Here is a 26,029-nt window from a genome sequence, read left to right as displayed (position 1 = left end):
GAACGTCAAGAAGATAGCTATGGATCAATGTCAACAAAAGGCAAAGCTGGAAGCTGAACTTTGCATTTAACCCAATTCACATGTACTTTGTTCCTGCCATGGCTATATTACAAAGCTATGTAAGTGGAGAGAGAATCCCAAATGACTTCTGGCAATCATAGAATCATAGAGCTGGAAGGGCCCTGGGGAGATCATCCCATCCAACCCCCTGCCAGAGCAGGGTCACCCAGAGCAGGGGGCGCAGGAACGCGTCCAGGCGGGGTTGGAATGTCTCTAGAGTTGGAGACTCCCCCACCTCTCTGGGCAGCCTGTGCCAGGGCTCTGCCACCCTCAGGGTAAAGAAGTTCCTCCTCATGTTTAGGTGGAACTTCCTATGCTCAAGTTTGTGCCCGTTACCTCTTGTCCTGTCCCCGGGCACCACTGAAAAGAGCCTGGCCCCATCCTCCTGACACCCACCCTTTCAGTATTGATAAGCATTGATAAGATCCCCCCTCAGTTGTCTTTTTTCCAGACTGAAGAGACCCAAATCCCTCAGCCTGTCTTCATAAGAGAGGTGTTCCATCCCCTCATCATCTTGGCAGCCCTTTGCTGCACCCTCTCCAGCAGTTCCCTGTCCCTCTTGAACCGGGGAGCCCAGACCTGGACACAGTACTCCAGGTGCGGCCTCACCAAGGCAGAGTAGAGGGGGAGGATGACCTCCCTCAACCTGCTGGCCACACTCTTCTTGATGCACTCCAGGATGCCACTGGCCTTTTTAGCCACGAGGGCACATTGCTGACTCATGGTCATCCTGTTGTCCACCAGGACTCCCAGGTCTCTTTCCACCGAGCTGTTCTCCAGCAGTTCAGCCCCAACCTGTCCTGGTGCATGGGGTTATTCCTCCCCAGGTGCAGCACCCTACACTTGCCCTTATTGAATTTCATAAGGTTCCTCTTTACCCAACTCTCCAGCCTGTCCAGGTCTCTCTGTATGGCGGCACAGCCTTCCGGTGTGTCAGCCACCCCCCCCAGCTTTGTGTCATCAGCAAACTTGCTGAGGGTGCAGTCTATTCCCTCGTCCAGGTCATTGATGAACATATTGAAGAGGACTGGACCCAGTACTGACCCCTGGGGAACACCACTCGTCACTGATCTCCAAATGTTTTCAACAATAATACTCCAGCAGCTAGGGAGCTCAGACTTCAACAGAACTCTGCATTTAGAATCTAATACCAAGGATTAGTATGCAGCTCACCTATATTCATTTGTAAAATAAGTTCTGGAAGGTGTCTGTAACTATACTTAGGACACTCAGATAAAGAAATCGGGTACGTCAGGTAAGTGTCACATTTAGTGAATAAGGATTAGAAATGCATTGTGGGGAGTTCTGTATTCCTTGGATGTGTAGCTAGAACCTGTATTAACATAAATGGATTGTCACACTCTACATTCATATGAATGTGTTCTTAAGTAAAATCCAGAGTTGAGTCAAGCTTAGTTATTTGACAGACTGGCTAATAGAAAACATACTGACAATGGAGACTTTCCTACATATTTATGCCTTTTCCAGTTCAAAGCGTAATCTAAAAGCTCTCTTAAAAGCAATTTATTCAAGTAAAGAGGGTAGAAATTGTTGTCAAAGCTTTTACAATGGTAAACATCTGTAGGAACAGAATTCGAGATTTCAAAAGTGGTGTGGGTTTTCAATTCATTTCACTTCAAAGACAAATCACCCAGAACTACCTTAAATTGTGCAATACCCATCTTCCTCTTTGCAATGTTTTCAATTCAGAAGGAACTTTTCTTTAAATAAATAAATAAGAAAGAGAGATCACTTCTATTACGTAACCTCCCTGTATTATCTGAAGTTTCTTACCTGTCACTTAAGAAATGCTTTCCTAAGTTACCTCACAGTGAGATTTTTTCCCCTGCTCCTCCCTTTCCCAGCGGGAGAGTATCAAGCCCTCAGAGTTTCAACCCAAAGCCTCTCAATAATCTATAGTCCCTTGCTTATTCAGAAGGACTCGATGGCATGTAAATTTAAAAGATAACTGAGCATCTGACCTCAAACATAAACATTCTGTTATGCATTAAGACAGTTCATCTTTCTTTTCCAGGTAATACTGTACAATGTTGTTACAAGAGCCATATAATCTGAAGGGATGTTCACAGTCACAGGATGAGATCATTTACTAGTATAAACTACCACATTTTTACTGCAGGCAATTTACACCTGTTTGTGACTGACTCAACAAATATTCATATTAACATTCTCAGATTAAGATTCTGCGAATGCAACTGGAAGTATAAAAATATTTTGAAGAATGCTCATTTTCAAAAACCTTTTTAACCTTCGGTGAAATAAGGACTTAAAAATTAATTTCTGAAAATGATGCCTAATTGTTAATTGTATTTTAAAACCTTGAGTTAAATATCTATACGTGGTGCCCAGTGTGTAGGTAATTACTCCGAGGTTGACACTCAGACATGAACCTGCTGCGCTTTCAAAATAATTAACTCCAGAAAACTATAATACAATGATAAATACTTTTGGTACTTCCAAAGCCTAACTTCTCAGGTTGTTTTCAAACACCAGGTTAACTTAGTAACGCTCGATTTGTTAATTATTTTGCAATACTGTGCGCACAGTGGCATACTGGTATTATCTACGCTAAATACATATTTTTTTTTAAGCAGGATTTCAAGCAATGAAGTGCTAATCTGCAATACCAAAACACCACCTTCTACATTATTTGCGCTCATTATTAGGATGAATTACAACAAATTTGCTGTGTTCTTCCTGGTTTTTTTCCAATGTAATGTTACTGAAACATACGCAACTTGGATAAAATATAATGTAGTTACATGTTTAATTTTGTGTTCAATGTTTCTTAAAGATCTTCAAGGAATGTGTTCTGAAGTTCAAACACTCAGAAGATACTGAAGCACCAATTATGCACTTACTTATTAATTAATGCGCTCAGATACTAACTAATAGAAAATACCAAATGCTGCTGATATTGAAACTTTTTTTTTTTGGATCCTAAGAGAAATTAAATAATCTTTCTCAGTACCAAATGTATTACATACTAACATCCTCACTGCTCCTTTTCTGGTCAAGAGCTACCATCCATTTTTCACAAACAGGCAGGGTTACTGAATTAATAGTTTACCAATAACAAACAGTTCCAATGGCCAAATGGGAACATGGCAAGGTCAGGTGTTCAAATACGTTCCAAGATGACCCAATGATGTTAATCTCTACAGTCGCTCCTTCCTAAACCAAGGGACTCAGTTTATTTTGCACCAGGATAGCACCACGACCAGCTGTGATATGACCTAACTTGGCCATGGTGTTCCTGGTTACACGCACCTCAGAAGGCAGAGGTGATTCCCTTTCCTCCATTACCTTAGTTCATCATTACACATCGTACAATTTACTAAAAACCAATTAACAGACATCAGAAGTATAAAATACAAGTTATACAGAGATTAACAAAAGAATTACTGCTCTTGCATTAGAAAAACATAAAATTATATAAAAATTATATTTTCCATGCAAAATATACATATTTGGAAAATACTTCACCTCTAGAATGGCATTGACTGTCGCTTCGAAACAGGAATAATATTCACTGAGTATAAAAGTAAATATACATTAAAGTAGCAGGTGTAGCCGGGAAAACTTGCTAGTTCTACAGAGACTGCTATCGGCAACAGAAGATTCTCTTTCAAATAACTGCGGGGTTTCGTCTACAACAAACAACAAGTAATGGACAATAAATAGCAAAATGTCATGCGTAATGACAGACTAAAACGAGCCTTTCTTTGCTAATGTCTTCAAAATGCTTACTGGAAAAAGTTTTAAACACAAACAAGCAAGCAGTATAAAGAAAGGCACAAATCAGCTGAAATTTTGCCTACTTGAACAGAGAGTAGTTTAGACAGCAGTTCTGCTATTAACAAGACCAAAGGACTTTAGCCAGGTCTTATAGATTACTGTCCCTTCTTGAAGTAATATTGCAGACCCCACCAAGGAGTGGATGGATAAATAAATATAGTCTGAAATATTTTCCACTACTAGTGGTGAAATACACGTGTATCAAAAATACGAGTCAACTATAGACAAAACAGTGTTTGAGTATTAGACTCCCTCTGTATTTCACTCGGATTTTACTAAATTTAACCAGTTAGTATGAAAATAAGAAATAGTATCTAATCCTAAGGGAAGACAGGCTCTGCATGATAATAGAGCAAAAATTATAAGTAGAGGCAATGACAGCAGAGACGGATGTGTGGACATGCATTGGCAAATTGAATTAATTCCCAAACAACCCACTTCAGAACATTTTCTGAAATGCTGTTGCACCAGCTACACAGATGTGACATTTTTTATCTCTATTAACTTGACCTTGCAGTAACTCAGAGGTGGAAAATTCTGACTGAATTTTGACCCTAAAGTCAAGTGAAAACTCTTAACAACTTTAAAATGGCCAGAACTTTAGACTGTTTCTCCAGTCCTAAGAAACTCTCCATTATTTTGATACTATAAAAAGGAACGACAGGTGTTTATTGAAATTTTAACTCTACAGATTAATCTTTGTTGACTAAGAAATTAAAAGTCCTATTCATTTTTCATCAAATACAATGACATAATTTTTGTAAATACTGTTTATATGTAATACAGGGTTTTTCCAGACATAATTTGGAAGAAGGAGGATACAGTTCCATGGATATTTGGAAAATAAGACCTCACTCTTCAGTATGTATTTGGGCTATTATAGAACACAAAAGTTTTCCAGTGAGAACCCTAAATGATTTATATGTATCAGACAAACCAGCAGGTCTTCTGATAAAAACCTCACCCCTTCTAAAGTGGAAATTTTTGCCTTAAACAATGTTTAACAGAAGGTAAGAAAATTCAGTGTATAAAATGAACACACTCTTGGTCTAGCTTCTGGGATAGACTTTGCAGAGATTTGGAGGAGTAAACTCTGTTATCTTTCAAGTGAAATAGTAACGAACGTCAAAGGTTACGGTGTGGAACAAAAGAACTCTGGGTTGTCAATACTATGTTGGTACAAATATATGGAAAAACACATGCCACTGACGTGCTATAACATCTACCTCAACCAATAAAGGCAACTAGATAGAACTGAACCTATTTTAGGTAACTAAAAGATAAAGTACTTAGACAACGAACAGATAAATTTTATTGTTGCCTAGATCTTTCTTCAAGTGTATAACTTGAAGTCTGTGTAATTATCCATTCGTTTCAAACACCACACGTAATGGTGTTAACATATTGATACCGTAACAACCTCCGCTAAATGATCTGCACAGCGTACAATAGAGACATGTTATTTTGTACTCAAAAAAAAAAAGGCATTTTTTATTTTCAAAGCAAAATTTTCTTCATAAACAATGACTGCTAGAAAGGAAAGGTCAAATGACAAGATGAAGTGTTTTTAAGCTTCTAAGAAGATATAATAAGCTACTGAGAACTAAAGAGAGAGAGAGGTAGGTTATTAAGGAAAAGTGCTGCCCTGTTCTTGGAGTAAGAATACATTTAGCAATGAGTGCAAAACAAAACGTATACTTAATCCTTGCAGTTGCGAAGAAAGGGCCTAATGCTACACCACCTAAGCGTATAGCAGGCTAGGATTTCTATACCTCTTCTTCTGTTATGCCACAGTCAATTAAAAGATTCCCAAGACACAGTGTGAGAACGTGAGAAAAAGAAAATATGCTTCCCAGAAGAAAATCTGAGTCAAAGTAGCACCTTTCTTCTGAAGAGTCTCGAACATCTATTTATGAAGATTCCTATTTATTGCTTGTGGGCTTAATCAAAGAAATACCCAATATGCCCACTTACAGTTTATCACCATAGACTAAAAAGGGGAACATGTGCAGAGCTCTGACAGTGTAACTTTGTTTTCAGTTCATTTTAGCAGACAACAGTCTATCCATAAATTAATTGAAAATAATATTACTCTACTTGCTACACTGTAAAGATCATACTAGTGCATACTACAGAAAAGTACATTAAAATTTTAAGTCTATTTATAATTAAGTCTAGATTTTTATCCTGAAATTTGCTGTATATTTTGATCTTTGAAAATTGTTTTTCTCCACTTGCCATATAAGAGTATATATTTCATTTTGAATACCTAGAATTATTAGCTATCCCCATAAAATGGTTTTATGTATTTTCAGCCTACCAAAAGCACCTTCTGTACATGAGGTAAGGACAGTCCAATTGTATAATCCAAAACTGACCTCAGCAGAATTAAGGAGATGGGTATCTTGGGCACAGATAACACTACTTTCTTACATTTAGATGCTTATAATACCTTTCAAGAGATTAGAGGAATGTGGGCTGACAGGTGGGAGTTGAAAGCATACCAGTATCCACCATCAAATAAATAATCTGTTGACAGATGATGCAATCATAAATATTATTATTATTTATAAATTATTTATAAACCATATAAGGGCAAAGCAGAAATCTTAGAAAGGGATTTCATTTAATGGGACAAAGTCCATGGCTTCAGATTTTGACTTCAACAAAACAGTCTCCCTTATGATAATTCAGCTGTTTTCCCTGGAAAGAAAAACGTAACCTTTTTAGAGTATTATAGGTATTACGATGTGGGTGAAAGCCTACAAGCTGGAATATGAACTGTTTTATCAGTAATATTGTATACTAAGAGTTTCAGTGAGTATCTGCAATATTTCAGGATTGTTTTAAGAAACTTTGTCAAATTGCAATTTTCCCATTAAAACTTTATTATTTCACCTTGAAATACAGAAGTGCAAGAAATACTGTCTGTGAGAACCTTCTCGACAAACCAAGAAACTTGTTGAAAATGGTGGTTACGTTTAAGCTTTAAGCAAAATTTAATTTAAATTGTACATAAAAAGAGTTTCAAGGAATGAATTTCAAAATATATAATGAAGTACAGTAAAAAAGGTATTTTAAGTAACAGGTTAGATTTATGGATTTGTCATTTTAAGACTGTTAAAATATATACTTGAAAAAAAAAAAAAAGTATGTACCACACTAGTAAAAATAGCTTTTGCTCCTTGATTTTATCTTGGAAGATTAAGTATGGATAAAATAGTAGAGGAAAGTCACAAGAGATCTGCTTTTCATGTTTTTATTTTATTTCTTCTGCGTAGAACGAAGGAAGCAAGTCTTTAAAGGATCTGTAAACCAGGACAGAAGGAGGAATCATCGCCCAGGATGACGAGGCAGATAAAGCAATGCACAGCCAAGGGGATAACCAGATGAAAATGAAATACCACACGGCATTTCCACGTTGAGGTCATAAGAAACATGCAAAGCTGGTCGTGGGATAATTTAACTATTGAAACTGGCTAAGCAGACATCTGGTATTGAAAAATGTTACCTAAAACATCCAAACTTGCAAATAAATTAGTCAGAGGTGATAGAGCTTCCTCTAATTTTAAGTAATTTAAATTATTCTTAGATGAACTGAAACTCAGGTACTTGCTGCCATTAACGAAAGTAACACATTTTACAACTGATTCTGAAATTAGTTCTCCAGATTTAACATAATGAATTTAATCAAAATGATCTTAACTCTAAACTGTATTTCACCCTTGTCATGACTGAATTGTAAATACATTTAAAAGCACTTATTAATTACCAAGCTTTCCAGAACAGTAAACTAAGACAGGACTTCCATTACTATCAGGTACTAACATCCTGTTGGTAATATCCTGAAGAACTAGTACATCAACTAGCTCTACTCTTATATTAAATCCAAGCAGAAACAAAAATACGTAGACATGTTTTTGAAGGGCATCTTTTAAATAGCATTAACGAATATACAGGAAGTATCCAAGTCTACACCAAAACTCCATTTTCTAAAGAGACTTGTTTCAGTACCCTCACATATACACAAATAATTTTTTTATCCTGAAAGCAGCTCTGAAGGATGAATCGTCTGCATGAGGTACATTCACAGCTCAGTTATTCAAGCACACAGTCTCAGATGGAGTATTTTTCTAATTATTAGCCCTCACACTAAAAAATCCAGCGGTTAGGTAAAACGTACCAGTCAAAGGAATTGAAAAAGATGAGGAGGATCTAGTCTACAGCAAGCGTTTAGCAGTGGGAACACTGAAGTTTTCTTTACCAACACAAAAATAAAAGACACTAGATAATAATTCAAAGGAAAATACTGATGGAAGCATAAGAAAAACATCCAGTCAGTGGAACATACAAATCACTACCCTGATATTCTCAGCCCTGACATTTTGCCTGACATTTCTGAGATAACTGAAGCTTTCCTTCCACAGGTGTCAGGCATTTCCTTCCTCCCTTTAGTCAAAGAAAGTGGCAGAGACGCCTTGTGAATCGAACTTCTTTTCTGGATGAGCGCAGTCAGCCTCTGCTAAATTAGAGCGTAAGAGTCTCTAGTTGAGAACAATTTACTGCATAAAGCTTAGTTTTTGAAAATGCCACATGCAAGATGTTGAACAGCCACCAACCTCCATCGGATCAGTGGACTGAACAGTCACCAGCATTTTTTAGGAAGTACTCCATAACAATTGGAGCTTCATTATCAATACTGTGAGGTCAATGTTGAAAGGTATTATTACAACCTGCAACATAGATTGCCTTCAACACACTCCTTTTAGAAGTGACTTCTACAGGGTCTGATACAACGCACAGTAACAAGGAAGGTAGGACCTGAAACAGAAGTAGGCGGGTTTGCTATGCACTACCTAAACAGATCCGAGCTCTAAGTACCCCTTTGTGCTTCTAACCATTTAATTGGTCTCACAGTCAAATCATCAGAGACACAAGTACCCAAAATTAGCACCCATATCCAGTCAGAGATACAATGTATGGGCACAATTACAGCTAAGACAAGAACGGTAATTCAGCTGCAAAAGTGCTCCTTCAAGCCTTAAATCATACTGGATATTGCTTCCTAAATCCTACTAACGCAGTTCAGTAGAAGCTCAAAATACACAAGCCTTTCTCTCACTGAAATTTAAGACCATAGACTTTTTTAACTACCGTATTTAAGAGTAAATATATGAAAAAAATCCATCAGGTTCTAGCTAAAAGGAAATCCATTTTTTCCATATTCAGAACAGAAACAAGCTCACATCAAAATCTAGTCCAGTACACATTAGTGCCTTAGGTCTGTATGTGGGTGTTTTACAGACATTTATTTAAACATTCAATTTCTTTTATTCCCTCTGCTTTATTCGATTCCTTTTTTTTTGCAGGCTAAGAATTTCAACATGGGTTTGATTAAGCCTCACAAATGACAGGTACAACACATGTTTGAGTTTGAAGCTATTTCTATTATAATAATTACTAAAATATTAAACCAATCCAGTTTTGAAACCATAAATATTTTAGTAAGCTATAACCGGCAAACTTGAAATGATCTCTGTGTCATGAGGGCATCTTTTGGCCACCTTGTTCATCTTGGCTTTAGGTGCTCAAATCCATATCGTAACACAAATGACCTAATCCTTTAACTTGTTTTAATTAATCAGATAAAGCACTATTGTAATTTCCAGTAAAAGCAAAAAAACCCCTCAAACTTCAGAGATAACGCAGAAGTCCTACCTTTGCGATTGCTTGGTGCCTAAGCGTCAGTAAGAGACAGCTATACTACCATAACAGCTCACTCTTACCGTTCTTTATCATACTGGAATTTCCATGAAATGTAGTTGGTATAAGAAACAGATAAACAGAAGATAGACCCTTTCATGAACTAAGTAAAAAAATTATAAAAACCAACAAAATCTCCTTTCATGTAAGGAAGCAGAATGAAGAGAAGACTAAGCATGACTGAAGAATATAATAGCTTAGTTTTAGACTTACACACTTATCACAGTTCACCTGATTCCATAACAATCTGGTACAGCAGTGACAGACTATGGTGTTGAGCAGCACATCTTAACAATATTTAAAAAAAATAATATAATTATTATGAATTCTGCTAATCCCATTTTTCATGACAGGTAAGGAACATGCAACACATTAAAATGAAAGGGCTATTCTTTAGCTAAAATAATGTGCATCCAGATTATCCGCATAATCAAACCTGCACTACTATTAAAATAACAAAATATCTACAGCATTGTAATGCTTAGACTTTTCTCCAGGAAGCAAGTATGAAATTCTTACCAGGACCAAAAAAAATGTGTATCTAACAGACGTCAATTTGCTACTTAGACTACCTGTCAGCCATTCAAAGTTTTTTTTAAAGAAACTAACAAAAAATATTATAACAATTTAATCCTTCAGTGATGACTCTTTAATATACTCAACTTTCAATATTTTAACTCTATTTTGATATTTAACATGCAAATCAGAATATTGGAATAATCAGCAGTTACGCTGACTTTTTAAAAATCTGTCTTCCACAACCATCATTTATTCATCTTTAACCGCTTAATATCACAATGCTTCCTTTGAGTCACTGTTGATTAACAACACACGGAAGCACATCATGCAAAACCTTGAAGAAATGAAATTATATCTGCATAAACAAAAATAATAACCTATGTTTCCAGTATTATCCAGTAAACAAATGCAAATGCCAAAGGTAATACTTTCAGCAGTATTAATGACTGAGATAGCCAAGAGGTTACGAGAATGCTGAAGCGCTTCTGGAGATCTTGTACACAGAGCTATTCTCAATGTTTCCAGATGCGCTTTCAACATACTTCTAGCTGGATTTAACCCCTTCCTTCCGCAGATAGGGTTCTCTGGTAGTAACGCATTTGCAGTCCTGCCTTGTGAAGTACTAGCCAAAATAGAACAGGTTTATTGCGATTTCTTTTTGTCCTGTATTCTGGTTTTGTTCTACAGAAAAGGACAGGGGGAGAAGTAATTCTGCAGAATACTGTCCTACAATAAGAGTCTGGCAAAACAGCATATTGTTCTCATATGTGACAAATGAAAGACTCAGACCATCTGAGTAGCCACCATATTCTTATAAAAGAAGCAAAACTTGTTTTCTTTTAGCTGATCGCTGTGACCTCTATTTTGACACCACATATTCTCACTCTTCAGAAGAGGAAATGGATTACAAACAGATAAATTACAGATATTAAAAATAAAGCATATGGAATAAAGAAAGATTACTAACATTAAAAAAAGGTTTCTTCTACTCAAAAAAAAACCAAAACCAAACAAATCCCCCAAGAATCTATCAGTTCACAGAAGAAAAAAAAACAAAACAAAAAAACAACAAAAAACCCAAAACAAAACCCAAACCAAAACTGAAGGACCAACATCACCCTGAAATACCTAAAAAAGCCAGAAATCTTAGTATAATTCTAAATGTAAGTACTAAAGCTACTTGGATCCTTTTGTCAAAATGTGCCTTAATAAAAATCACAGATTAATTGAAACACAAGAAAGGTAAACAAGTAACTCTTCAAAAGAGTAAATATCTCAGGGGTTAAATAACTGATTTTCCAAAAAGTATTTTCTGTGCAATTTCCTGAGCTACAAGACTATGGGTTATTGGCTAGATGAAAGTCTCTTTTGATTTCCCATAAGGATTTTGAGAAGCATTTTTCATCACTAACTTAAATTATTTTTTAAATGTTGGTATACTCTGAGAGTATCATTAGCAGCCTAACTGTAATGACTCTTTGTCTCCTATATCCTTTCAGTGATCACCTCGATTATTCAAATTTAATGTAAAAAAAGCATACAATATCAGACTAATGTGTATTTAAAAAGTTAAAAAAAAGATACAGTAACATCCTTTTGAAGAGAGACTAGCTCCACACAATACTGTTAATAGGCTGCATGCAGGAATCACTTTTCTTAAACATTACAGCTCTCAGCAATTCTTTTGTTGCCATGCCAATAGGACTTGAACCCTGTGTTGCTCAATTTTCCAAGTCCACAAAAATTTAACCCATTTTAGAAGGAATGATAGGGAGGGAGAAGCAGGTAATTTCTCTATTTAAATATCACTGTCAAAGTCTTTTGACATTTTGCCTCTCTATTAAGCAGTAGGTGTCCGGAGCCTTAATGGAAGACAGGAAATCTGGGTATTGCGAAGTCATGTCTTTAAAGTAAAAAACATTTCATGTGAGGATATCTACCTGCTTATCACGAGCAATTATTATAGGGATACCAGTGCAGCTTTACTGGGCTACCAGACAGAGCTTAAGAAAAGCAGCTCTAAACATATGTAGAATCATAGAACAGTTTGGGTTGGAAGGGACCTTTAAAGAGCATCTAGTCCAACCCCCCTGCAACAAGCAGGGACATCTTCAACTGCATCAGGTTGCTCAGAGCCCCGTCCAACCTGACCTGGAATGTTTCCAGGGATGGGGCCTCTACAACATCTCTGTGCCAACGATTCACCACCCTCAGTGTAAAAAAATTCTTCCTTATATCTAGTCTAAATCTTCCCTCTTTTAGTTTCAAACCGTTATCCCTTGTCCTGTCGCAACAGGCCCTGCTAAAAAGTTTGTCCCCATCTTTCTTATAAGCCCCCTTTAAGTACTGAAAGGCCGTGATAAGGTCTCCTCGGAGCCTTCTCTTCTCCAGGCTGAACAACCCCAACTCTCTCAGCCTGTCCTCACAGCAGAGGGGCTCCAGCCCTCCCAGCATCTTCGTGGCTTCCTCTGGACTTGCTCCAACAGGTCGATGTCTTTCCTGTGCTGAGGGCCCCAGAGCTGAACAGTCCAGGTGGGGTCTCACCAGGGCAGAGGGGCAAAGTCACCTCCCTCGACCTGCTGGCCACGCTGCTTTGGATGCAGCCCACGATACAGTTGGCCTTCTGGGCTGCACGCGCACATTGTTAGGTCATGTCCAGCTTTTCACCCCCCAGTACCTCCAAGCCTTTCTCGGCAGGGCTGCTCTCAATCCCTTCATCCCCCAGCCTGTATTGATAGCAGGGGTTGCCTGCACTTGCCTTGCTGAACTTCAATGTCAGATGACCTTTCTCCACAATATTTTGTCTTAGCTAGAGCAATACAGGTGAAAGCAGAAATTTCTGAGGCTCAGAATAGTTTTCCTGCGCGCAAAGTCTTGAGCAAGGATATTAACAATGCAAGCATTTCTTCCAGGAGTGACAACTGGCTTTCATGTTGAAAACTTAGCTTTGAACACCACGCAGTAACTGTGGCACCTACCAGAATAGGATGATGGTCACTCTAACTGACCTTCCAAAAAACCTGCACGTAACTGCTCATGAATCCTGCTCCACAAAAGAATCATGAAGACTACCGTGATGTTGCATCCACTAATACAAACACTATTGGACCTCAAGGTTTATTTTATCCTTTTCTCTTTGTCATCGTTTCTCAGAACCACTGGATGTATCTCCTATTCAGATGGTTTAATTCCTTTAGCACCCTCAAAATCTGTCTGTGAGCTACCAAGACCACTGCAATCAGAGGAAAAACTAATATGATTAAGTGTTACAGAATATGTCATATAACTAACACATTTCTCACGTGTCAGAAATTCCTTAATGAAAATTCTAAAATATATTTCATCCTGTCATCTTCCTCACTGCACAGCACCCAGTGCTGTTTGAGAACTCTTCTCTAATGTCTGCAATCTACAGGCTAAAGTATTATAAGTACCGATGTTTCACCCATCTAATTCTCTCTTTAAACTTATAGCTCTCAAAAAACATTCACTGATTCTTCCAATTCAGACAATTACTGCTATTTTTATTCTTTAGATTGGACCATGAATGAATACTTGCCATTGTGTTGAATTTGCATTAGATGGACACGTTGAATCAGTCGAATCAGTACTTCTTCCTCTGTCTGTCAATTACAATAGGTGTCACAGAAGCTTTCCTCTATTTTAATACCAGATCAAGATCAATTTAAATGGTTGCACACTACCAACACACACAGCATCTTGTTCTTTACCCTCAGAAAGACTGAAGTCCTTTAAACTATTGATCAAGAGTGAAGACCAAGAAATGAAACGTACGATATAGTCGATAATAAAAGTCGATCCAAATAATAAAATAATTCATAATAGTTGATTCATAAAAAGAAGAGTTCTAGTTAAAATGGAAAAAAAAAAAATTGTACTTCTGCCAAAATCACATTTTATTCCTACGTCTCATATTGTTGATTAATGTCTTGGGTCAGAATTTAAACAAGGAAAAGACTATGCAGAACCTGTTCAGGTCTGATTTCTTATATTTAGTCCAGTATTTTGTTTCCCTTCCTACAATACAGACATGTTTTCCAAAAGTGTTACAAATAGCCAGTTCTTGTAAGGTATACTCCGGGGCTTTCAGGCTTCGTATCACAGTTCCCAGGTTCTTTTAGGCCATACTGTCCCAGGTCAGTTATATTATTATTTTTTTTTAATATCACTATCAACAAAAAAATAGCTGTCAGAATTTATTCTAAAATTTGTTACCTGCTCACAGAATCACAGAATAGTTCAGGTTGGAAAGGACCTCTGGAGATCATCCAGTCCAACCTCCCAGCTCAAAGAAGCATCAGTTAGATCAAGTTGCTCAGGGACACATCCCAGCTGCATTTTGGCTATCTTCTCTGGGCAACAATCTTGCTGGGCAATCTGTTTCAGGATTTTTTCATGTTAAGGTGAGATATTACAATGTCTTTTCAAAAACTGATCCATATTGAGGTGTACATACTACGAGACAAACATCTTATTAATTCACAGTACTTTTATACAAGTTTCAGTTGCCCATTTGTGCTATAATATAACCATCAGGGAACAGTTTTTGTAACAGCTTCTATGTTGTTCTATGTGTTCTATGAACAGCAACTCCTCTCTCTGCTCAGAGCATAATGTCTTTTTAATTTTTTTTTTATTCTATACACTTCAAGCAGGAACTGAGGCAGAATTATTTTAATAAACATTAAGTCTTGTAGAAACAAATCATAAAGAACCTGACCCAAAACAGAACAGACATTAAAATTCAAGAATGATCTCTGCTAGGATCACAGAGATTTTTAACTTAGAAATAACTGTAGATTTGTATAGCTAAAAATTCCTTTATTAAGATTTATGTTACTATTTGTAAATCTCTTGCAGTATTTCTACATATGCTTTAGGATTTGTAAATCTATTATAGGATTTGCAATTCAACTTTTCATCTTACAAAGCAAATGAGAGATGTAATTAAATTCCATCTTAAAGCACTGATTCCTAAATCAGGGCTTCTGAGTTCAGAATTACAGGTCCATTGTATAAATCAGAGGATAAATCCGGGCTCTAGAAACACAGATGTGTTTTGTCTAACAAGATGAAACTGTCAGAAACTCAAAAAATGAAACTGAAGCTGTAACTTCATGAGAACATTGTTGACCAGCTTAGGACTACTGCTCATGCCTTGGTGTTTTAAGCATGCTTCTTCTCCATGCTTTGATATGTTGTACTAACAAACAAAAATTATTTAAAAACCATGAGTAATTGGGATTTTTATTTTTTTTTTATTAGGCAGCAGTCAAGCTGCACTTCTAGGTTTCCTCCAGTATCCTGAAGCTCACAAGGTAATGCTTTTTTACTTAAGAAAAGAGAATGCTAGTATTTAAAAACTGATAAGAGCATTGAAGGACCTCAGGCTTACAAACCTACTATGACTACAAAGTAAAATTAACCGAATATAGTACTAGTCATTTGATACCTACATTTTTGGTATTACTGAATTTCTCACCTTCCCCCCCCACCTTTTTTTTTTTTTTTTTAATCAAAAATGCTTTAATGAAATTATCTAAATAAACTTTATACAACTCTCCTTACACATGAGTCACCTAATTTTAACTCAAGAAATATTCCAGTCATACTATCTTCGCAAAGTCTATATTCTCTCTTTCTGGGGAACTTCTAAAACATTTCTCAAGACAGTCCATGCCAGGTGATGTAGCTATTTTTTCAATGGATTAGTAGCACATAATACTACTGCCCACAGACATATTTTGCCCCTTACCAGCAAAACTCAAAGTCACATCTAATAGTCATTTTGGGAAGGAGCTGAGGTAACTGTCAAGGGAATTAATTCTTGGTTTTAGCTCACCTTTACGCTTCATTTATTAGTACGAAAAAGGAAATTAATTTCATACTATGCAAAAATTACTGCTGCCCAAGTTTTAACTGCTTGAAGGCTTGGCAATGTGTGGTTCAGTCCTCTCAGAGTATGCAAAAATATTGCTGAAAATCCCTTGCAGTCCTGGATTAAACCAGGTTTGCCAGAAATCATACAGTGGACTGGTTGAAAGACTGATGGTGCTTGGAAATCAAGAAAAAAATAACCTAGACATCTTAAAACATGAGTAGGACAGCTGTTCTAAAATTAGTCTCGTTGTTATGAGCATTATACCAGAAAGGAATAGATTGTCAGCACGTGTCAGCTTTAGCTGACATCTGCTGTAAGAAAAAAATTTACCTCCCAAGTAGGCAGCGCAAGCATTTGCTCATTACGTATTTTGTAAAGGGGGGTCCCTATAGCACAACATTTTAAATAAAGATGCAAATCATTATATCACTATTCTAAAAGATCTGTAACTTCAACGATGTTTTAAAATAACCCAAGAGGCTTCACTCTTTTTTTCACTAACTCAATAGACCCACCTGTCAGCTATGTAAAATTAGCATGTAAGAGGTATTGGAAGTTACACACATTTTGTGCATATACTTGTCCTAATTGAAATTGAAACAGTTTCAAAGGTTTATCAAATCAAAGTTTCAAAGGCTTATTCAAATAATTCTCATAAGCCTAGTTTTGTACATGAAAAATATCTCAGATAACAAAAGCATCTGGCAACAAACTGGCTGTTTCTCATTTTGGCATTGTACCCATCACACAGCAAATATTGACTGGCATCACTGCATACAGGACTACTCCAAAAGCACTGAAGAAAGAAGCTTTGTAAGCTGTGACTGCCTCCTTGTCACAGAAATTCTCCCACATTTATGAAATTCTCTTGTACTGCACAGCCGGTCCCTGGCGATCTCTACCCTAAAATACTTTTTCCAGTACTATCCCTTTCCCAAAATGAAGCTCTGTGCTTTCACAGAACAAACATCAGAGCACTTTAAATTGTTTTAGTAGAGGAAAGGAGAGAACAGCTTTGCAACAAAACTGATGCAGTCTCTTACATAAAGGAGTCTTGCAACTTTGTACCAGCAACAGTACATGAATCTCACGTCCCATAATAGGAAGGGGTCACTATGTTTACAGCCGTATCGAGTGTACTTAGGCAGGATGTCTACGGTGGTTCATAACATCACACCTAAAGACCATCCGTGGAGGTTAAGCAGGCAGAGGAAGCTCCTCTTATCCACAGAACACCACTGGACACGATGCCTCACTGCTGCTCTGCTCCAAATGCATTTTGCAGGGCTACATTCTGTCACACCTAAGAAACCTCATCTAGCACTATCCTTCAGCATCCAAACTACAGTAACAAGCGTAGCAGAAGGAACAAATAGCTTAAGACAACGCTAGTTAGATGAAGGTGTAAATTCACCCATCAGGGGAAGCCCTGATGGGCTGGGAAACCTGAGTGATGTAATTGCAAGGCCATAAAAATCTTAGAAAGTTCATGGTCATGGGAAGATGGTCATGAGGACATGACAAAAGCAAGTATCACTCCTATCACCTTTAAGAAGGAGGATCTGGGATCAGCCATACTTAAGTGCCCGGGAAGCTGATGAAGCACATAATCTTGGAAACCATTTCCAAAAATATGAAGGACAAGAAGGTCATTGGGAGTGGTATGAATGGATTTACAACAGTGAAATCATGTCTGAGCAACCTGGTAGCCTTCTACAAAGAGATGACTGGTGAGTCCGAAGAAGATATTAAACTGGGAGGAGTCGCTGATAGACGAGATCGCTGTGCTGTCCTTCAGAGGGATCTCAATAACCTGGAGGGATGGGCTGCCAGAAAACACATGAAGTTCAACAAAGGGAAATGCAGCGTCCTGCGGTGGGAGGGAATAAGCCCATGCACCAGTACCCATTAGGGGATGACTGGTTGGAATGCAGCAAGGCAGAAAAGGACATGCGGATCCCGGTAGACAACAAGTCAAAGAATTTCAGGTGCAAACAGTGAAGAAAGGGACCATTCTACCCAGAGTCAGCAGAACACGGGTGAGATCCAGGTACAGATGGGGGAAAAAAAGACTATGAAACTGTGTAAGAGCTTAAAGGTGCCTGTGCCAAAACTCCAGTCATCAAAGAGGACAAGTAACCATTGACCAATTTGACTGGACAAAAGACACATGCTTGTCTCATGAACAGGCACATGAACAGCTTATCTCCTACACTGTGCTTTAAAAAGCACAGGAAAATAACTAAGGGGGTCTCTATTTGGAGGCACCCAGCTCAAGCTGTAGCATTATTACTAAAAAGTACTTACACAAAAGAATCTATCTTTTGGCTTACATGGAAACCTGCAGTCGAACTCTGTTATGGTGACTAGCATGTGTAATTTCCATAAAAATGACTAAGGAGTTGTAGTATCTGACATACAAGGAGAGGCTAAGAGATGTGGGATCGTTTATTCTTGATCAGAGAAGACTTGCGAGGATCTTTATCAATGTGTGTAAATACCTCATGGGAATGCAGAAGACGACGGAGCCAGTTTCTTCTCCAGTGGTATTCAGGGAATGGAGGAGGAAACTGAAACACAGGAAATTCTCCTTAAGCATAAGGAAAGCTATTTTATGGTGAGGGTGGTCAAGCACTGGAAAAGGTTGCGGCCTTTGCTTAGAGATGCTGAAACCCCAACTGGACAACGTCCTGGGCAGCCTGCTCTAGTTGACTCTGCTTTGAGCAGGTGACTCATCCTTCAACGATCCGCCAAAGATTCTGCACATCTTTTCTCCTATGCTACAGGCTGTGATCCATTTCCTGACATCCGTATCAGAGACGTTCCAGCCACTCCATGATACATCATGCTCTGGAGCCCACTGTCACTGAAATCACAGCCCCAATGTGTTTAGACAGTTTTGACCACATTTGATGTACACATACTGTTTATCCTGTTTTCTCATAAGCTTCCTTCACTACCCAGGTTGTCCTTACCCAACCAATTCAACCATCATAACAGCTTCTCCGCCCCACCCTTTCTGAGTCCCCCTGGGTAGAGCATTCTTCTATCTCTGAAGGAAAGGCAAACAGTTCAAGTCTGAAAAAACCTCTGAAAAGTACAAGCATTCTGAAAACTGGCCAAACCCAAACTGATGAATTACTTATGTCTTTTAGTGTTCTGCCGAACAGTACAATATGATAGCACACATTTATGTAACGAAAAAGTATTTTCCACATCTCCATTTTAAGATGATTAGGTTTTCTTCTGGGGGAGTTCCTACCTGTCTGAAAGTAGGAAGAAGTACTATTATCTTTTTATGCAGCTGCTGAATATGGTAAGCAGTGGGCTGGAACAGAGATCAAGTTGAATTAAAGATGATTTGGTTTATTCTGGCTTGCAGTATTCAAACTGCACTAGAAAAAATTCAATTATAAAACTAATTACATCTTTAATTGCTTAAACAATCAGCCAGCTGACTTTACGGTGCTCTTGATACTATGCAGGTGCACTTGCAGGTGTTACCTCTGCAATATGTAAGAGTAACACTGTAGTATCCCAACTTATGCACAGGAGTGCTAGGAGGATAAAATACCGTTGTATCACACACATGCACAAATATATGGGAAAGTTAACTGAGCTTTATTAGCAAATACAATTCCTTTATTTATGCATATATAGCTACTAATCTGTTCTGTCTTCCTGTGAGGGGTACCTAAACTGCTTTATAATCGTTCTGGTTCTGACATTTTTCCCTTTAGCATCTATATGGCCAAAATTATTGGTTCAATCTGACCAGAATTTGTACTTTGAGACAGCTGTATTTCTGGCAATTACAGCAGCATTAATAACTAGCACCGCCTACCAGAAATGCCTCCCTTTTACTCTGAGGTGTCATCTTAGCATGAGTATGCTTGAGCAAAGAGTAAAACACAGTCATCTCCAAAACAGGTATTTGCTTTGTACATACAAAAGAAATTAGGAAAAAGGCAATGGATTTGAGCCCATTATGTTAAAAATGTTCACTCCCTTAACCCTTTGTCACTTCCCTATATTTAATCAACTTTTAAATAGAAGGGAAAAGTTTGCGGGTTTTAAATCTAAAAAGGAAATGAATGGCTTTTTAAAATCCTCTTTCTGGGTACAAAACTAAACACTAAATTCACCTGAAATTCACAAATATATTCTGGCTCCCAGCATTTCTTTTAATTTAACACTTCATTGAAAAATTATCAGCCAGTTTTAAATCTAAGCTGCCTGAACAGTCATATTAAGAGAGAATCTTTTCAATGTTGATGAGTGCCATTTGTCGGAATGTACAATATATCACCCGAAATCGAAGATGGTGATAATTAGACTCAACTATTGGAAACACAGGAAAAACAGGCCTAGGACACTGATGTTATTTTACTCTAATAATATCGCCAGAGTTTTGGAGCCTTCAAAAAGAAGACCACTTAAAAGGTAACTACCTACTGTTCTAAGCCCTTTCTGGATGCCCAAACACCAGCAATATCACTGTTGTTTGCTTGCAGTGGGGCAATGTCATTACCAATTTGATATGGGTCTAAGCAAGTGCTTCAGCTGCAGTGAACAAATAAATGTTTTTGCAGGCTGCAATTAGCAAAAACCTAAAAGTGCCTGTATTGGGTTGCTATTTCTATGCATTTTCGCTATAAACTCGGATTTCATGTACAAATACTGCTGCACTTTTCTGCCTATCTCCTAGACAGTGCCGGATGAAAAAAACCTCAAGTAACATTAGCTTAATTGGGTTCTGAAAGAAAACAACCCCCACCTGAAACACAATGAAGCCACTGGAAAAGGCTGTCAAAGATACAGGATTAGAAGAAACCACAGTAACGCACAGAGAAGAGCGTTAAGTAGGAAATAACTGGCAACAGAGCAAGTGGTCCATAAAATTGGACTCTAGCTGACAGTCAGTTCAGAGCTAAGCTGGTTCTGAAAATGGATCATTATATATCATTAGTGAGCAAATGCACAACTATTCATCCCTCTACCTTTGCAAACAAAAGTAATTCCTTTCCTCATACACTCATCATACGCATAAATCTAGTAAAACACTTCCTCAATATCCTGTCGTGGATCTCATCTACTTAACACCATTTCCATGTACAAGCAGAAGCTGTATATGGGAGTGCAAGGAACGCTCACAGCACTCCCTGATGCTGTAAAAACAGCTCCCCGGCCCGGATTCTCGGCACATGCAAAGACAATTGATTTCAACTAGCCTCTGCAGGCACCCATGCTTTTCTAGTAGCAGATTCCGATAAATCGGCTAGACTTACTGCCACACAGTGATGTTTGCTCTTTCATGAGCACATAATAAATTAGCTCACTCACACAAATTATGTTGAGCTGAAATATCATGTCAGTAAAGCTATGGCAGGATTACTTTCAACCACAACTGCACAAAAGATTTAAATACGGTAAACTCACTTGTGAGTTGAGTAGCTTCAAAAATCTAATCCAGACACCATTTAAATGCTATTTTTGCTGGATGAGATAAAGTGGCTTCACTGGAAAATATTCTGTAGGGAGTCAAGGCTGTTTAGATGTTTGATGCTGTCTGAAAAAATCAAAAATTCTGAGGAGTTCTCTCCAGTTTCTAAGGCATCAGGAAGTATTTAGGCCGTATGTTCTCTACTGAACTAATTCTGCAGCACAGGAGAAACTGATCTGTTGTTTTTCAAATAATTTTGTGTTTACCACTTGTACATTCCACCACTCTCTTAAATTCCCATTATTTTTATATTTTTCTGTTTGAGATTGAGAAAAGTTTTGACCGTACGGTTCAGTATGGCATTTGCAAGAGTCAAATGATACAAACGCTGCTAGCAAGATATTGCAGTACCATTGGCAGTAATTTCTCTCCTCCTCTTCTAATACTCTAATTGACAAAATCACTTCATTTTCAATTCAAATTTGGTTCCTCCCCCCAAGATAAAATTACAGGCAGCTTAAGAGAAGAAAAAAATTATATCTGATATACAATACAGAGGTGCACACACTTAAACCTGTAGGCCTAAAATATCTTGATGTCCAACTGATTTTCTCAGTTTTAAATAGATGCAACACCAACTGAAAGCCAGAAAGGAGGAAAAACTAAAACCCACAAAACTCAAACTCAGAGCATGCAAATTTGGTACTTAAACACAAATTTAGTTGCTTTACCATATCCTGCAAAATCTGAAGAGGCAGATCACGGATTCAGATACCTTTTGAACCCTTAGTGCTAGAGGTATTATTGAAAATCTGCTGAAATTATTACTTCCTGCACTCACTATTCAAAAGCCAGTATTTTCTAAAGATTCACCTCTCTGTTGCATTAGCACAGATGTTTTTTTCATACAGAAAATAACACAGTATATCAGATAGAGCAGTGTAGTTGATAATGATAAAGTGTGTGGGGTTTTTTTTACGGCAACCACTGAAATTATAAGTAAAAAATAAAATGATCTAGAGTATATGTAAACATATATACACACTCCACTAAATTAAAGTATGGTACTGTAAACTTTTCTTTCTCCCCAGCTTCAGTCTACCCATAAGGAGAACAACACAAAACAAAAAAAACCAGAGGCCTGAATGTAGACAGTCATTTTACACCAAGTTATCTTTCTATTCCATTTATCTGTTGTTATTAGCAGAAGGTAAACACACATTTTGGGAAAAAAAAAAAATATGCCCAGGATCATTTCCACAGCTGCAAAGGCAAGCATACAAAAACTATCATTATAACTATGCTTTGTTCTTTAAAAGAACAGGCAAACCAGGGCTGAGGACATCTTGTAAAACAGTCATGATGATTTGTAACAAAACATTTTAGAACATATGTTGCCTATGCATGTTAAAACTGTTACACAACATTCTATTTTCTAGTTAACTTCTGCTCAGCTGGTTGATTTTGAGGAGGAAAATATCATGAAGGACAGTGAGGACAAATTCAGATATGAGGCAGGAAGCACATAAACATACAGAATCACACTGCTGACTAAAAATAAAGTAGGCATACATTTCCATCACAGCATGTACTTACCTGCCCACATTCCAAGTAGTAACAGTAATTCCCTGGGTTCTCTGCAGAAGAACCGGCTACGCTCAATTAAAGAATGACACGTGACTAAAGAGATAAATGCCACGGGCTTTTTATGATGCATGTTTGGTGTTCTTTAACTTTTGCTGTAATTTACCAAAACATGGAGAACACAGTGTGGTGGGTTCCAGACACCTACCCTGCTGTGCTCTCACTCCCTACTCAACAGGGTAGCTCAGCGGTCAAGGTAAAGACAGGGAGAGCACTTATCAATTACCGTCGTGGGCAAAACAGAGTCAACTATTGCCAATTACAACAGATTTGGATAGTGAGAAACAAAATCAAATAGACTAAATCAGCACCTTCATCCTGCCTTTCTCCGGGCTTAGTTTCACTCCCCTGTCTGTCCAGCATTCCTGTCCTTTCTTAAATATGTTTACAGAGTTACCATCAACCTCACTGAGGGGCTCAGCTGTGGCCTGCAGTGGATCAACACCTCACCAATTCCTTGCTTCCTTGTCCCTTCCTCTGAAATCAAATCCAATTAGCAATGTTTGAGGAATTAAAAATTCCTCTGCCTGAATAACATTCACTATTCACAATTCTGGGGACACTGTGCATTTTCCCTGTTGGTTTTTTTTCACCCTTTATTATGGCTACATGGCTAGCTGTTAACAAGGTCCTGAAGCATGCACTACTTCCAAAGATACCATGTTGCCTTACTGCTATAACCTCTGTGCAACAATTCTCTAAAACAACATTACACTTGAAACTCCAGCTGATAGCATAAGATTGCATTTTACAGCTATCATTTCACCATTTTTAAGCTCACAGTATTTTCTATGATGCTGTCTGAATTCTTCATGAAATAATTTCTACCCCATCACTGCACAGATAGGGATTCTGTTATGAGGTACCTTATCTCAGGGGCAGGGTTCTTAAATGCGTATCACAATGCCACTTTTCTATTTACATACTATGATCAACAAATAGGTTCTATCCATATTTTTGTTTACTGACCCATTTCCTGTGTGAAAACAAAGCTGATTTAAAATGGCTCTGAAGTATAGCAACAGAGAAATCTAATGTGTCTCTGCCACACAAAGGTAGGTAGGTGCAAGGGAGTGCAGCATTCAAAAAGTCAAAGTGTAAAAAACAAGTAGATGGAGGAAGTCACTCAAGTGTTATGCTATTCTTCTAAACTTTATTTTCAGGATAAATTTTGCCACATAAGTCTCTGATCTCCCTCTCAAGTTTCTTAATCCCATATGTTTAATTCCTTGAGTCCCACCCACTGGATCTGTTTCATTTCAAAAGCAGGGAGAGAGAAGAAAGATTTCTAAAAATGGGCGTGACTAGTCTTCTGCAACCAGAGTCAGGAAGACAGAATTCATGCTCGCAAAGGCTCATATGATTGTTTCAGGAGTGATAGGACGTAAGATTGGGATAGTCTTAAGAACAGAAGAATTAAAATATCAAATAAAGCTGCAGAAACTTTTACGTAAGTGCTGTTGACTTCCCTTTCCACATCATTACTTTATTCCCTTTATTAAACAGTGATCAAAAAAATCATTCCACTCATAGATAGTAAGCATCTCAAACCCATCCTCCAGCTATTTCTGTACATTCTAAAATAATTCATATGCAGAAGCGCAGCATTTAATCTTCATGAAACAGATTTGAGCTAAAACCTCACGAGATCTCCAAAGTTCTCTCTGTACTACTACATAAACCCCATTTAAAAATGTCGTTAACTTTGAGAAGAGATCCATATATTTACTGAAGATTTTTTTTTTTCTAGGAAAAAACCTAGCAGTCCAATACTCTGACACCACAGATAAACTTCTTTTCAGACTAAAAGAATATTTCCTGCCTTTTATTCACCTAGTTCAAGACTAACTTTGGATCACTCATTTTACTAGGAATTTCCTAGTGAAATGGAGAATGGTGGTAGAGCAGTCCCTGAGACTGTAATAGTAACAGTTCTTTTGGCAACGTGTGGAGTACAGATGGCATCAAAGATATGCCAATATCTTAAGCAGGAGCTTCCAATAAAATCTCTTGTAGTGCATGTTATACTCTGTGAATCAAAGTGATAGGGGCAACCTTGGGTATCTGGCACTTTCATTCTACATATAGTCGGTTTAGCTACCTTATGTGCAAGCGCATCCCTCAGGCAAAAGTCTGCACTCTACACGTATTTGTATTGTCCCAGGCATAACCAAATTGATTCATGGTCTCCAGAAAAGAAAATCATCATCAGAAACACAGAAATTACTTCCATCTGATCTACCTTCCAGTGACAGAACTGTAAAAAAGCATATCCTCAAGTGTTCCTTTGAGCTCTCTCCAGCTCATCATTGCATTCAATGACCAAAATTAAATGATTTTAGGAACATGATAGCCTAATTCAGCTTATGAACGTTGCCTGGAGATTTAAAACTACAGACAAACCACAATAAGGTTCTACTAGAAACCATCAATGTACTTGTAAGGGTATCACCATTTTCCATATAATTAAGCTTCTTTTTCTCAAACTGGAGATTGGAATGCGGTCTGCTGATGAGATCATTTACTGACAGAAAACCAACGCGTAAGGTTTAGACACTGAAGTGGCACCTTCCTGTTGATGTATCTATTTTAATTAGCTTTACTTTTCATGTAGGGGAACTAAAACATTAAGGAGTCAGCCAGAGAGATAAGCAACAAACTGTTTTTCAAATAGCTCCATGAAATGAGCAAGAATAAAGCTTGAAGAGTGTTATATTTACCTCTGTAGCTCCCAGGGCACTTTTAAGAACACTGGGTCAGGTACACTGAGACACTGAGAAAATGTGCAATTTCTTTCCCACTGAGCTGTCAAGGCATTCATGCTGTGAATAGCTAACACCCTTCTTTGACAACCAGGCAAATATTTCTATTTTCTGCCA

The 26,029-nt window shown here is 37.7% G+C and overlaps 1 protein-coding gene across 4 annotated transcripts in view; it reads right to left on the bottom strand.

The window, feature by feature from the left end:
- Nucleotides 1-26,029, bottom strand: part of NAALADL2 (N-acetylated alpha-linked acidic dipeptidase like 2) — a 477,589-nt gene that overhangs the window by 145,089 nt on the left and 306,471 nt on the right. The window lies entirely within an intron of this gene.

The sequence above is a fragment of the Chroicocephalus ridibundus genome, chromosome 6, assembly GCF_963924245.1.
Source record: "Chroicocephalus ridibundus chromosome 6, bChrRid1.1, whole genome shotgun sequence".
Taxonomy (NCBI): Eukaryota; Metazoa; Chordata; class Aves; order Charadriiformes; family Laridae; genus Chroicocephalus; species Chroicocephalus ridibundus.
The sequence above is the reverse complement of the archived record's forward strand: the minus strand, read 5'-3'. Positions and strand labels throughout refer to the sequence as shown.